Here is a 14584-nt window from a genome sequence, read left to right as displayed (position 1 = left end):
TTGGGAGCAATGCCCTTGAAACCCTCCATTATTGATGTTATTATTATAGATAGAGCTAAGTATGACTGGGTTCATGGAAAATCCCCAGCCAGCTGCAGAAGACTAATACAATCTGGTGGCCAAGATGAATAATGATATGATAAAGTTATGACCTTGCTGAGAAATACATCTGATGTCAAGATGCCCAATGTGATGACCTGTAACCTTTCTGAAAAATCAACATCCTGCTGACTAATAGATATGACAAACCTGTAACCTTTCTGAAAAGCCACCACCCTGTTGACATCAGCTGACCACACGAATACTCTGTCCTTGGCCTGCGTAAATGTTTCATACTTCCCCCCCTCCCTCTGTTAGCCTATTATGGTATAAATTCAGCCTTGGGAAAAAATAAAATTGTTGCCCTGACCAGACTTTTGTCTTGGCATCCTTCTCTGTGTCTCTTGTCCCCCATCCTCTTCCAGGTACCCTCTGCTCCCTCGTTGACAAATGGCGCCCAATGTGGAGCTGTTTGGAGGTCTCCTGGAGGAGAACATCGTCCCCTGTGAATAGACGGGCCTATCTTCCTTCTTCGTCAGAGACTTTGCTCCCCCCTCAGAGCCATTGCTCACCCTCAGAGCCTTTGATCCCGCCTTGGAGCCTTTGCTCCCCCGCTTCTGGCAACTATGGACTGCCTGACTTTGGTTCAGATGCTTGGAGTGTGTTTCTCCCCGGATGACGAAGATCTCAGTGGTGAGTGATAGGACAAGCATTCTACAGTCACCTTTTGTGACAGGACTCAGGGAGTCACTCAGGACATGAAGAATAGAGTTAGGAAAAAAGATTTAAAGAAATTCTTAGACTTTGTAGGAAATATTTTGTCCATAGTTCCCTCAGGAGGGAATAATTGATGCAAAAGATAGTGCGGAGTTAGTGATTGTTATGAATCCTCTAACCCTGTTGCTTAAGTCTCCCCTCTGTAGTAAATAAAAGTTGTGTGCTTTTTGGGTTCAAGGTTGCCTCTCCCTGCATGGATGAGCAACCCCACATATGTGGATTAAAAACCTTATACCTTCATGCTATAGCAGCAGTCACTTTGTCAATCTGTGCTCTGTGGGTGGTGGTCCTGAGGTAAGGCCACTATGGGGTCTTACAACATTTTGGTGGGTTGATTGGAAACTGCACTCCCTCCCCGCCCCCCAGACCACAATTGGTGAAGAGATCGGAGGTAAGCTTGAGCAAATCAGTGTTTTGTGTTCTGTGTTACTTTCTGTTTTGTCTCTGTGTCATGTTGTCTCGTCTTTGTTTCATGTTGTCTTGTGTTTTCCACATCTGCTGTCTGAGGGGTTTGAATCCTTTCAGAGAGGGTTTTGAGTCCCACCCCCTGGAGAGGTGTTAGAGTCCCCTTGGTGGTCGCTGTGGGTTCAGTGAGGGGCTTACATCTGTGACAGGCAGACATGCTAGTTGTCACAGGTCACAGGCCCTCAAGAAGAAAAGAATCTAGAGGACACTCTAGAATCCCATTGCAAGGTGGGATCAGATGGTTCACCTCATCCCAGAAACAACTAAGGTTAAGCTGCAGTTTGGGCCAGGTACTGAAAGGTATTAGGCATCTGTTAGGACACATTGTCTTGTTCTTGTTTGTCTAATTTGTTTTCTGTGGTGTTGTCGAGTGTCCTTTTGGCTTTTGTTTAGTTTTTGGACTTGGACTGACAACTGTGTTTGTAGTCAAGGACTGACGACTATGTTTGAAATCATGGAACTGTTTGTTTTGTTTGTAAAGGAGTTTTACTTGGTCCTTTTGGTGCTTAACTTGGATATAATTTGCTTGAGAGAAATTGTTTTCTGCCCAGGGAGTTTTGTCTTTCTCTCTTGAACTTCCTCCCCAAGGAGAGATGCCCCTCCCTTTGCTCCCCTTGTCCAGTCTAGCTGCTATCAACAGTTCATCACACATGTGTATGACGGACTCCAGGTTATCAAGTGATCCTGTCTGAAGCAGGCATAAACAAGAACCTGAAAGCTTTGCCTTGGATCCTGAAGAAAGCATCTCCCTGTTGCTTAGACATTCACAGTTTCTAAGGAAGGGACAGCACAGAGTGAGGAAGTGTGGGGCTAAGGGTGGCAGGTGAGCAGGTCTTAATAATCTTTTTTTTTAATTTAATTTTTATTTATAGGAGTACAGTGTAGCTGTTTTTGAGATGCACCAGAAGAGGGCATCGGATCCCATTACAGATGGTTGTGAACCACCATGTGGTTGCTGGGATTTGAACTCAGGACCTCTGGAAGAGCAGTCAGTGCTCTTAACCACTGAGCCATCTCTCCAGCCCCGAGCAGGTCTTATAGCAAGCAAGCTGCATGCTGTGTGTGGGCAGTGGCGCAACTCAGGCCAAGTCAGCGAAAGTAGAGTTTCAAGGTGATGAGGCCAGCTGGGGCTGATGCTTTGACAGCAAAAAGATAGTGGAGAGTTAGTGATTATTTTAAAGATGATTATGAGACTTTTGGCCCTGGAAAAATTCCAGTCGCTGCCTTCAGTGGCCACACCTTCAACACTTGCTCATAGAAGGAGAGCATTCATTAAGAGAAGTTCTTTGAGGGACCCTGCCTTATCTGCAGGCCTTATTCCAAGAGAGGAGTTGGTCTCCAACATTGTCACCTTCCCCGTTATTCATCACTGACATGGAGAGTGCCTCTGATTCTATTCCTGCAGCAGCCAGTCCCTGCCCCTGTGGTCAAAATGCCCCAGGTTGGGGGACAGGGAAGCCCCTAAAGTTGTTTCAGAAAGAGTCTGCAGCAGACTGTGATTAACTTTGTTTTGCCAGACAGAATTCATAACAGGTTTTGACTATGTTTATCCTACGATGATAACAGGAGAAAGTCTTGGCATGGGCTCTTTGGCCTACTCCAACTGGAGGCTGTGGCCAAGGTCAGGATCAATGTTTTCTTTTCCATGGCCCTCTAACCCAGTGAGACAGCTTGGTGAAGGACTGCTACTGAAGTCCTGGAATTCTGAGGCATGGGGAGGGCTATAGTTCTATTAAAGGTCAGTACTCCAGTGTTAGCAATCTCTTTATTGGATGTAAGAGGCAGGAAGCCCCACTCAATTGTGACCCCTGCCTCAGGTATCACAGCAGAAAGAGTGTTTATAACCAGTTATCTCTAACTATAGCTTACTCTCTGATACCCGAGGCTTCAATCAGATCACACCCCCTGGGTGAGCCTCCCTTCAATACTCAGATGCTATTTTCTCCTGTTTTTTTTTTTTTTTTGGCTCAAGGTCACCAGGCATGTCTGGCATCCTGGAAGAAACGAGCCATACAACTCTTTTGTCAGCTGTTTGACATCTAGCACCCAGGTCCTATCCATCTCTCCATCCTTTTGTCATTAATTCTTACTGGAAGCCTAGCATCCTTTAGAGGCTGGGTCTCTTGAGAGGCAGAGCCACTGAGCTGACACTCAAGGGAGGTACTCTTTAAGGGAGAATCTAAGTCCAGAGAGACAGCTGGTAACAGACTCTGGCTGCCCCTCTGCTCGACTTTTTGTTTCACAGGCACAAAGCTTGCGCTCAGTTTTGCAATGGCCTTTTCATCCCAAGAAAGCTTCCACCTTTAACTGTGTAACTGAGTGCTATTTGTCACCTGATCTGGTTGTTCCACCAGCTGTCAACAGGCCACCGCCTAGCTTTCTTGCCTGGCTCCTTTCCCCTGTTCTTAAGAATTTTATCACCTAATACACTGTGTTGTTTGACTTATAATACCTCCCGTCCTACTAATATGCATGTCCCAGATTCCTGTTGTGAAGGTTCTAATTCTAAAAGAAGGAGATGGTGCATCTCCCTAAATATTAAATTTACTTTCATGAGTCAAAAACCAGGATTGGACACATGGATATACTTGGGATCTTAAAATGTTTCAACCAAGTGCTGGTACAGGGATTATATTTACCATAAAATTGTTAGAAGAGCCTGTACATTCCTACTCCCCAGCTTCAGGGCACTCATCCCAAGAAGGAGCCCATGGAGGCACTGAACACAGCACAGGGCACATGCGACTTCATCTACAGCATGCGCTCGACTGAGAGGAGCTGCTTGCTCAAAGAACTGCACCGCTTCAAGTCCATTGCCATCACAAGAAAAGTTGGAAGCGCTACCACCCACTCCCGGACAGCTGAGATATGGATTCTTCCACAATGTGATACCTTTCATAGGGTTTGGCTTTTTGGATAATGCAATTATGATCGTTGCAGGTACCCAAATTGAATTTTCTACTGGAATTATTTTGGGAATTTCAACAATGGCAGTCAACATGTTTTCTTTTTCTTCTATGAATCAACATATTATTTAACTTTCAGTCATTGATACTGTACTGTACTGAGTTGGGGTTTGCTTATTTCTTACATAACACACATGGGATACCTATTAATGTCTTTTTTCCTGATGGTTATAATTCAATCCTGAGGTTTCTCCAAATTATTTAAGATGTGTAATATCAGTTAAAATTGTAATTCTCTGCCTGGTGGCATCCCTTCTGCAATATTTCATGGTAAAGATTTAAAATCATATAAATTCATTCAATTTTTAAACTTCCACATCTATCCAAAATGGAGCAGTGTTTTAAGTATATTTGACTTTTTTAATTTTGACCCACACTGTCTTTAAGAGTCAGAGGTTTATCAAAAAGAACCATTGTCTGGTCCCCCTTTTATAAAAGCTGTACATACTAACAAGTGCACTTATTTCTGATTGGGTTTTTACTTTTAATAACCCAACTTTGAGCAATCACATATACCCAAAAGATGCCCCAACATATAAAAAAAGACACGTGCTCCACTATGTTCATTGCAGCCTTATTTATAATAGCCAGAAGCTGGAAAGAACCCAGATGCCCTTCATCAGAGGAATGGATACAGAAAATGTGGTACATCTACACAATGGAATATTACTCAGCTATCAAAAACAATGATTTTATGAAATTCGTAGGCAAATGGTTGGAACTGAAATATCATCCTGAGTGAGGTAACCCAATCACAGAGAAACACACATGGTATGCACTCATTGATAAGTGGCTATTAGCCCAAATGCTTGAATTACCCTAGATGACTAGAACACATGAAACTCAAGATGGATGATCAAAATGTGAATGCTTCACTCCTTCTTTAAAAGGGGAACAAGAATACCCTTGGCAGGGAAGAGAGAGGCAAAGATTAAAACAGAGACAGAAGGAACACCCGTTCAGAGCCTGCCCCACATGTGGCCCATACATATACAGCCACCCAATTAGACAAGATGGATGAAGCAAAGAAGTGCAGGCAGACAGGAGCCGGATGTAGATCTCTCCTGAGAGACACAGCCAGAATACAGCAAATACAGAGGCGAATGCCAGCAGCAAACCACTGAACTAAGAATAGGACCCCAGTTGAAGGAATCAGAGAAAGAACTGGAAGAGCTTGAAGGGGCTTGAGACCCCTTATGTACAACAATGCCAAGCAACCAGAGCTTCCAGGGACTAAGCCACTACCTAAAGACTATACATGGACTGACCCTGGACTCTGATCTCATAGGTAGCAATGAATATCCTAGTAAGAGCACCAGTGGAAGGGGAAGCCCTGGGTCCTGCTAAGACTGAACCCCAGTGAACGTGATTGTTGGCGGCAATGGGGGGAGGATGGAGAGGGGAACACCCCTAAAGAATGGGAGGGGGAGGGGCTAGGGAGATGTTGGCCCGTAAACCGGGAAAGGGAATAACACTTGAAATGTAAATAAGAAATACTCAAGTTAATAAAAAAAAAACAACAACAACAACAAAAAAAACAAAAAAAACACGTGAATTTTGGTTTGTGAGAGAAAGGCAGTGATTGAATACTTCGTGTGTCTTAGAAAAGTTTAAGGAGAACATGAAAAAGTTCAGAGAAGGCTTAGAAAAGAGAAAGTGAGGAAGAGAAAAGCTGAGAGCTGATATCAACATTAGTTCTCCACCTCCCCTTGGTTGTCCACCCTGCTTCCCTCTGTTGGGCCCCCTAGTAGGCCTTCTTTTAGTTATATCTTTTGACCCTTGAACATTTAATCGTTTAACCAGCTTTATTAATTCAGGTATATTATCATAGGCTAGCTTTGAAGGATGCCTTTGATGATGGCCAAGCTTACCTACACATTTCCTCCTAGCCCAGGCAAGGATAATTTTATCCTTCAGCCAAATGAGGCCAACATTCTTTTCTGCCTGCTGTCCTAATGCCTTTGCTGAAACATCAATGAATTGTCACCCCTGCATGCTGAGCTGGACAGCCAATGACGGATAAGAGAGTGATATATTCACGAATAAAGGGCCTAAGACAGGAGGGCCACCATTAGCTGCTGCCTTATCCCATGACGGACCCTGGCCACAAGATCCTCTTGGCCATGTAACAGATATCACTCCAACCTAAGACAGACACAGTTCCCGAGGGGCTCATTCCGGGACAGCACAGCCGTTGGTCACCTTTTCATTTGACTATAATGAAGGGGGAGATGTTGGGAGCGATGCCCTTGAAATCCCCCATTATTGATGCTATTATTATGGTTAGAGTTAAGTATGCCTGGGTTCATGGAAAATCCCCAGCCAGCTGCAGAAGACTAATACAAATCTGGTGGCCAAGATGAATAATGATATGATAAAGTTATGGCCTTGCTGAGAAATACATCTGACATCAAGATGCCCAAGTGATGACCTGTAACCTTTCTGAAAAACCAACATCTTGCTGACTAATAGATATGACAAACCTGTAACCTTTCTGAAAAACTAACATCCTGTTGACATCAGCTGACCACACGAATACTCTGTCCTTGGCCTGCGTAAATGTTTCATACTTCCCCCCTCCCTCTGTTAGCCCATTATGGTATAAATTCAGCCTTGGAAAAAAAATAAAATTGTTGCCCTGACCAGATTTTTGTCTTGGCATCCTTCTTTGCGTCTCTTGTCTCCCATTCTCTTTCAGGTACCCTCTGAACCCTCATTGACAATTTCATCCTAAAACAAAAGAGTACACCTTCTTTTCAGCATCTCGTGGTACCTTCTCAAAATTGACCATATAATTGGTCACAAAACAGTCCTCAATAAATACAAGGAATTTGAAATAATCCCATGCATTCTATCAGATTACCCAGGATTAAGGCTGGTTTTCAAGTCTTTTTATTTTTGAGGATAGTTTTAGGTATCCTGGGTTTTTTGTTATCCATATGAATTTAGAAATTGTTTTGTGTAATTCTCTGAAGACTTGGATTGGCATTTTGATGGGGATGACCATTTTTACTATATTAATCTGGCCAATCCATGAGCATGAGAGAGCTTTCCAACTTCTGAGATCTTCAATTTCTTCCTTCAGAGGCTTGAAGTTCTTACCATATAGATCTTTCACTTGAATGGTTAAAGTCACACCGAGGTATTTTATATTATTTGGGACTATTATGAAGGGTGTCATTTCCCTAATTTCTTTCTCGGCTTGATTCTCTTTTGTGTAAAGGAAGGCTACTAATTTATTTGAGTTAATTTTATACCCAACCACTTTGCTGAAGGTGTTTATCAGGTTTAGTATTACTCTGGTGGAATTTTTGGGATCACTTAAATATACTATCATATCATCTGCAGTAGTGATATTTTGACTTCTTCCTTTCCAATCTGTATCCCTTTCATCTCCTTTTGCTGTCTGATTGCTCTTGCTAGAACTTCAAAAACTATATTGAATAAGTAGGGAGAGTGTTGGCAGCCTTGTCTAGTCCCTGATTTTAGTCGATTGCTTCAAGTTTCTCTCCATTTAGTTTAATGTTAGCTACTGGTTTGCTGTATATGGCTTTTACTATGTTTAATTGAATTCTTGTTCTTTCTGGTACTTTTATCATGAAGGGGTGTTGAATTTTGTCAAATGCTTTCTCAGCATCTAATGAAATGATCATGTGGTTTTTATCTTACAGTTTGTTTATATAGTGGTTTATTTTGATGGTTTTCCTTATATTAAACCATCCCTGCATCCCTGGAATGAAGCCTACTTGATCATGATGGACAATTGTTTTGATGTGCTCTTGGACTTTGTTTGAAAGAATTTTATTGAGTATTTTTGTATCAATATTCAAAAGGGAAATTGGTCTGAAATTCTCTTTCTTTGTTGGGTCTTTGTGTGGTTTAGGTATAAGAGTAATTGTGGCTTCATAGAAGGAATTCAGCAGTGCTCCATCTGTTTCAATTTTTTTGGAATAGTTTGGATAATATTGGTATGAGGTCTTCTATGCAGGTCTGATAGAATTGTGCACTGAACCCATCTGGACCTGGGTTCTTTTTGTTTGGGAGACTTTTAATGACTGCTTCTATTTCTTTAGGAGTTATGTGTTGTTTAAGTGTTTTATCTGTTCCTAATTTAACTTTGGTACCTGGTATCTGTTTAGAAAATTGTCCCTTTCCTCCAGATTTTCAAGTTTTTTTGAATAAGCTTCTATAGTAGGATCTGATGCTTTTTTGAAATTCCTCTGATTCTGTAGTTATGTCTCCCTTTTCATTTCTGATTTTGTTAATTTGGACATACTCTCTGTGTCCTCTGGTTAGTCTGGCTAGTGGATTATCTATCTTGTTGATTTTCTCAAAGAACCAACTTTTGGTTCTGTTGCTTCTTTGTATAGTCCTTTTTGTTTCTACTTGGTTGATTCCAGCTCTGAGTTTAATTATTTCCTGTCTTCTGCTCCTCCTGGGTGTATTTGCTTCTTTTTGTTCTAGAGTTTTAGGTGTGCTGTCAAGCTGCTCATATATGCTCTCTCCTGTTTATTTGTGCAGGCACTCAGAGCTATTAGTTTTCCTCTTAGAACAGCTTTCATTGTGTCGCATAAATTTGGGTATGTTGTACCTTCATTTTCAATAAATTCTAAGAAGTCTATAATTTCTTTCTTTATTTCTTCCTGCACCAGGTTATCATTGAGTAGAGCATTGTTCAAGTTCCACGTATATGTGGTTGCTCTTTCCTTATTGTTTTTGAAGACCAGCTTTATCCCGTGGTGGTCTGATCAGACACCTGGGATTATTTCTATCTTTCTGTATGTGTTGAGGCCTGTTTTATGACCGAATATATCGTCAATTTTAGAGAAAGTACCATGAAGTGGTAAGAGAATTTCCTTTTGTTTTAGGATAGAATGTTCTATAAATATCTGTTAAGTCCATTTGGTTCATGACTTCTCTTAGTCTGTTTATGTCTCTGTTTAATTTCTGTTTCCGTAATTTGTCCATTGATGAGAGTAGGGTATTGAAATCTCCTACTATTATTGTTTGTGTTGCAATGTGTGCTTTGAGCTGTAGTAAGGTTTCTTTTATGTATGTAATTGCCCTTTTATTTGGAGCATAGTTATTTAGGATTGAGTTCCTTTTGGTGGATTTTTCCTTTGATGAATTTGAAGTGTCCTTCCTTATCTTTTTTGATAACTTTTGGTTGAAAATCAATTTTTTTAGGTATTAGAATGGCTACTCCAGTTTGCTTCTTCAGACCATTAGCTTGGAAAGTTATTTTCCAGCCTTTTATTCTGAGGGAGTGTCTGCCTTTGTCTGCGAGGTTTGTTTCCTGTAGGCAGCAGAATGCAGGGTCCTCATTGCGTATCCAGTTGGTTAATCTGTGTCTTTTTATTCTGGGATTGAGTCCATTGATATTGAGAGAAATTAAGGAATACTGATTGTTGCTTCCTATTATATTTGTGTTTGCATGTGAGATTATGTTTGTTTGCTTGTCTTCTCTTTGTTTTGTTTCAAAATGATTAGTGTCTTGCTTTTTGTAGGGTGTAGCTTGCCTTCTTGTGTTGGGCTTTACCATTAGTCATCCTTTGGAGGACTGGATTTTAGAAAGATATTTTGTAAATTTGGTTTTGTCATGAAATATCTTGGTTTCTTCATCTATGTTATTTGAGTGTTTTGCTGGATACAGTAACCTGGGCTGACATTTGTGTTCTTTTAGGGCCTGTATGACTTCTGTCCAGGATCTTCTGGCATTCATAGTCTCTGGTGAGAAGTCTAGTGTAATTCTGATAGGTCTGCCTTTATATGTTACTTGACCCTTTTCCCTTATGGCTTTTAATGGTTTTTTTTGTTTGTTTGTTTTTTTGTTTTGTGCATTTGGTGTTTTGACTATTATGTGATGGGAGGAATTTCTTTTCTGGTCCAACCTATTTGGAATTCTGTAGACTTCTTGTATGTTTATGGGCATCTCTTTCTTTAGGTTAGGGACATTTTCTTCTGTGATTTTGTTGAAGATATTTACTGGCCCTTTGAGTTTGGAGTCTTCACTCTTTTATATTTATTATCCTTAGGTTTGATCTTCTCATTGTGTCCTGGATTTCCTGTATGCTTTGGGCCAGTACCTTTTCACATTTTACATTGTCTTTGACAGTTGTGTTGATCAGTTCTATGGAATCTTCTGTTCCTGAGATTCCTTCTTCTATCTCTTGTATTCTGTTTGTGATGCTTGTATCTATGTCTCCTTGTCTCTTCCTTTGGTCTTCTATATCCACAGTTGTCTCCCTTTGTGCTTTCGTTATTGCTTCTATTTCCATTTTTAATTCCTTCACCTGTTTGATTGTGTTTTCCTTTAATTCTTTCACAGATTTTTCTTTGTTTCCTCTCTATAGGCTTCTGCTCGTTTATTTGTCTTTTCCTGCATTTCTCTAAGGGAGTTCTTTATGTCTTTCTTGAAGTCCTCCATCATCATGATCAAATGAGATTTTAAATCTAGATCTTGCTTTTCTGGTGCGTTTGGATATTCAGTGTTTGCTTTGGTGGAAGAATTGGGCTCCGATGATGCCATGTAGTCTTGGTTTCTTTTGCTTGGGTTCTTGTGTTTGCCTCTTGCCATCATGTTGTCTCTGGTGTTACCTTGTTCTGCTATTTCTGACAGTGGTTAGTCCGTCCTATAGGCCTGTCTGTCAGGAGTGCTATAAGCCTATTTTCCTGTTTTCTTTCAGCCAGTTATGGGAACAGAGTGTTCTGCTTTCAGGTGTGTCGTCATTCCTGTCTATTGGTCTTTAGGTGTTACTGTGGGTCTGTGTCCTAAGTCCACCAGGCAGGTCACTTGGAGCAGAAAAGCTGGTCTTACCTCTGGTTTTGGGCCTGAAGTTGCTCCTCAGATCTTGGTTTCAGCTGTCTGTGAGGGCAGCCACCACAAGTCCCTGCCCTGCCTTCTCTCAGGACCCTGTGCACAGTGGGCCCAGATGGTGCTAGGGGTTTTCCTCTAGAGTCAGTAATGTCAGCAGAGAGTAGTCTCCTCTGGCTTCTCAGGTGTCTCTGCCCCTCTGAAGGTCTGGCTCTCCCTCCCATGTTATTTGGGCTCTGGGAGCTGTTTGACTGGGTTCCTTCAAATCTGGGCGCAGTCTTGTCTTTTGTTTTTCAGTACAAACTTATATACATTTCTAGTTTTTTATGTAATTTAAATTAAAAACACTTATTTATTTTATGCATATGTACCTAAGTATATGTGTATGCACCATGAGGTCAAAAGAGGCATCAGATATCCTGAAATTGGAACTAAAGATGATTGGGAGCTGCCCTGTAAATATTGAGAACTGAACTTGAGCCCTTTACAAGTGCAGTAAGTCCTCTTACCCACTGAGTCAACTCTGTAGTCCTATAATTGAAATTTTTATGTAGGTTGTGTTGAATATGTTAACGACATTGACTAATGTAGTCTTTAATGCTTTATAATATAGCTTTCACTTTTCTAGTGTTCCTTTCAGTTTCTTTCTTTGGAGCCTTGAAGTTTTAGCAGTGTATTTCCTTCAGAGTGCTCCCTTTTCCATATATGACTCATCATTCTATCATAGAAAATTGCTTCTCTTCTCGTGTACAATTTTATATAACTAAGATCCTTCTGTAGCCATAGCATAGTTTCCTGCTTCACTTCTCTTGTGACTTCTTTCCTTATTCAGTGGCTTTCCTGTATTGAAGTTCCTTTCTCAGATTTACTTCTTCCTTTGCCATTACTGGACAGGTGCCTAGAAGTGTCCTTTAACAGTGAGATATGCTTTTTTTTAAAGAATTGAATATCTTTTACTTGAGAAACATCAAATGTGTCCTTTCATTATTGCCAATACCTGATTTCCTTTCTGTCTATGTAAATATATTTAGTTTCTGGAGGATGTGCATAATTATAGTTATGTTATTTATCTTTCTAGAAAAAACATACTTCCCAACATGTTTAGTATGTAACAAGGAAGCCTGCCAACCATTGTAGTTTTCCCTTAGCCATTTAGTCAATCTGTTTATTAGGTATGTTTCAATTTAAATGAATTTTCAACCAAAATTATCATGATGATTAGTAATAAATGATATTACTATTTGATGGAGACGTCTTAGCACAGCTGTATGAAAGATCATAGACTTAGTGATACGTAGACTAATGGCTTTGAATCCTGGTTCTGCCAAGATTTTGTAGCTTCACGAGCTTAGCAAAGTTATTTGACCTAGTGCTTTAATTTCCTTTTCACCAAAATTTCAACCTTATTGAATTGTACAGAAGGATAAGATGTGTTAATTCTGAGTGGGGTATCCTGCTACATGAATTCATGTGCACTAATGGATGGCTCTAGGGTCACTTATAGCTGAGAGAGTATATGATAGATAAGAGGAAAAAGGGAAAAAAGAGATGTGAATATAATGAGTAGAGTAAGATAGTGGAAAATTTCCCCAAGCTGTACATAACTTAGAATCAATTCAATAATACTAAGCACATCTCAGGAAGAGTAGCTTGTGTCAGATTTGCATAGTGAGACATTGCTCAGCTTATAGAACAGGAGTTTTAAAGAGTGGAAAGAAAGCTACAAAATAAAATACTTTGTCAAATTGGAAGAACTGAAGGAAAATCAGAAGGATATAATATTATTATTATAATATATTATAATAATATGCTGATATTATTATAATATATTATAATAAGGTGGGCAGAGAGAAGGAAGACAAAAAGTTCTCTGTCGCTCTTTTAGCCAAGAAGAGGGGGCTTGAGGCTGAAAGGGAAAGTCTATGTTGAAATCAGGAAATGTAGTCATAAAAGTTGATACTGATGAATTCTAAAGTTTAGAACAAACTGAAGTTTCTCAGATAAAGCTTATTTTTAGAATGTATCAAAGGAGTAATTATCTAAAGAATATGTTGAAGTATTACTTGGGCTAATGTCCTAAATGATCTATCTATTCTTTTTGGAACCACTTTAACAACCTGATTATTCTGTTTAAGGTAAGAAGGAATGAGATGGAGCTAAGAAGATGACTGTGGAACTGGAAACCACCTATACCACTAACCATCCACCTGATGAAGAGGCAACAACACAATTTAATCAAGAGGCAGCTAACCCTGAGCACTTTGTTAAACATCCTCTATGGAACAAGGGAGCACTCCTATTTTATAAATGATAAAAGCAAGACTTGACAAGCAAACCTTCCATTGCTTCCATTCCAAGATTGATTTTACCGAAGACAATTTTGGCTCTGTAATCATATCCAGATGTCTAGTAATTTAATGCCTTTCTGTGACTACTCATTTTTTTAAGACTGTATTGAACCTTGTGGGAGGTTGAGAAAAACAAATGAGGAGAATGATGGCTCAAAGTATTGAACAAATAGCAATGGTCAAATGACTTTGATTGCTTCTTGCTGGAGACACTGCTGTGCCTTATCAGAGAAACTTTTGGAGTAAATAATGATGTATGTGGAGCAGTTGTTAATATGAGAGCTAAAGGTGATAAGATAGTAATATAGACAGCTGAATGTGAGAATGGAGTTGCAATCACACTCATAGTGAGGGTATACACAGGAAAGATTAGGACTTCCTCTGAAAGTAGAGATCAGTCCCACACAGGCACAACTATGAAGAGTGGATCCACCACTAAAAATAGGTTTGTTGCTTAAGAAGATAGCATCTGAGTATTCTCACAGGAGACTGTGTCATGCTTTTGAGATTGGGAACTGAATCAAAGTCTTGGCAAAGTAGAGTGGACAGCATTGAACTTGGTTCCATCTATGATATAAGAGAAGTCTCATTCACCTTTGTCTTGTACTTGTGTGTTCATTCTATCAACACCCCCACCCCCGTTTTTTGCTATTGTGTCCCATCAAAGAATAACAGTATATGTCACTGCAGAACTGGCAGATGTGGTCTATGCCCACTCTCTATATACATTTAGAATTACCATGACACACACATTTGCCTTTTCATAGTAATCAAAAAAGAATTTGCATTCATATTACCTCAGCAGGAAAAGATCCTTTTTTGTACCACTCCACTTAAGAGTCAATTTTTTCTGGCCCAAGAGTCTGAGTACAGTTTCCCAGCAACCTTCTTTTTCCTTTCACAGCATTGTCCTTGCTGTTGTCTTGCTTATTAGTGCTAGATTTTAAATTCTTTGCTTTCCTCTTTGATAATACTAATGATTCTGATTTTATTTGATTTGTTTTCATTTTTTTCCTCATATAACATTGGTGAAAGATCCAGGAATATGACAGAAAGGTGGAATAAACATTAAGTGTGTGTATTCTTTGATAACTTTTTGTAACTGCAAAGGTTTGCGATAAATTCATGTATTTCATTCAAATCAGTGATCTATTATCCCTAAACATAATTGTGGA

At 39.9% G+C, this 14584-nt stretch overlaps 1 pseudogene; it reads left to right on the top strand.

The window, feature by feature from the left end:
* The first annotated feature begins 13225 nt into the window (after window positions 1-13225).
* LOC116895502 lies at window positions 13226-13867 on the top strand (annotated as a pseudogene).
* The last annotated feature ends 717 nt before the right edge of the window (window positions 13868-14584 follow it).

The sequence above is a fragment of the Rattus rattus genome, chromosome 1 (genome assembly GCF_011064425.1).
Source record: "Rattus rattus isolate New Zealand chromosome 1, Rrattus_CSIRO_v1, whole genome shotgun sequence".
Lineage (NCBI taxonomy): Eukaryota > Metazoa > Chordata > Mammalia > Rodentia > Muridae > Rattus > Rattus rattus.
Note: the sequence above shows the minus strand (reverse complement) of the source record. Positions and strands in the feature narration are given on the sequence as shown.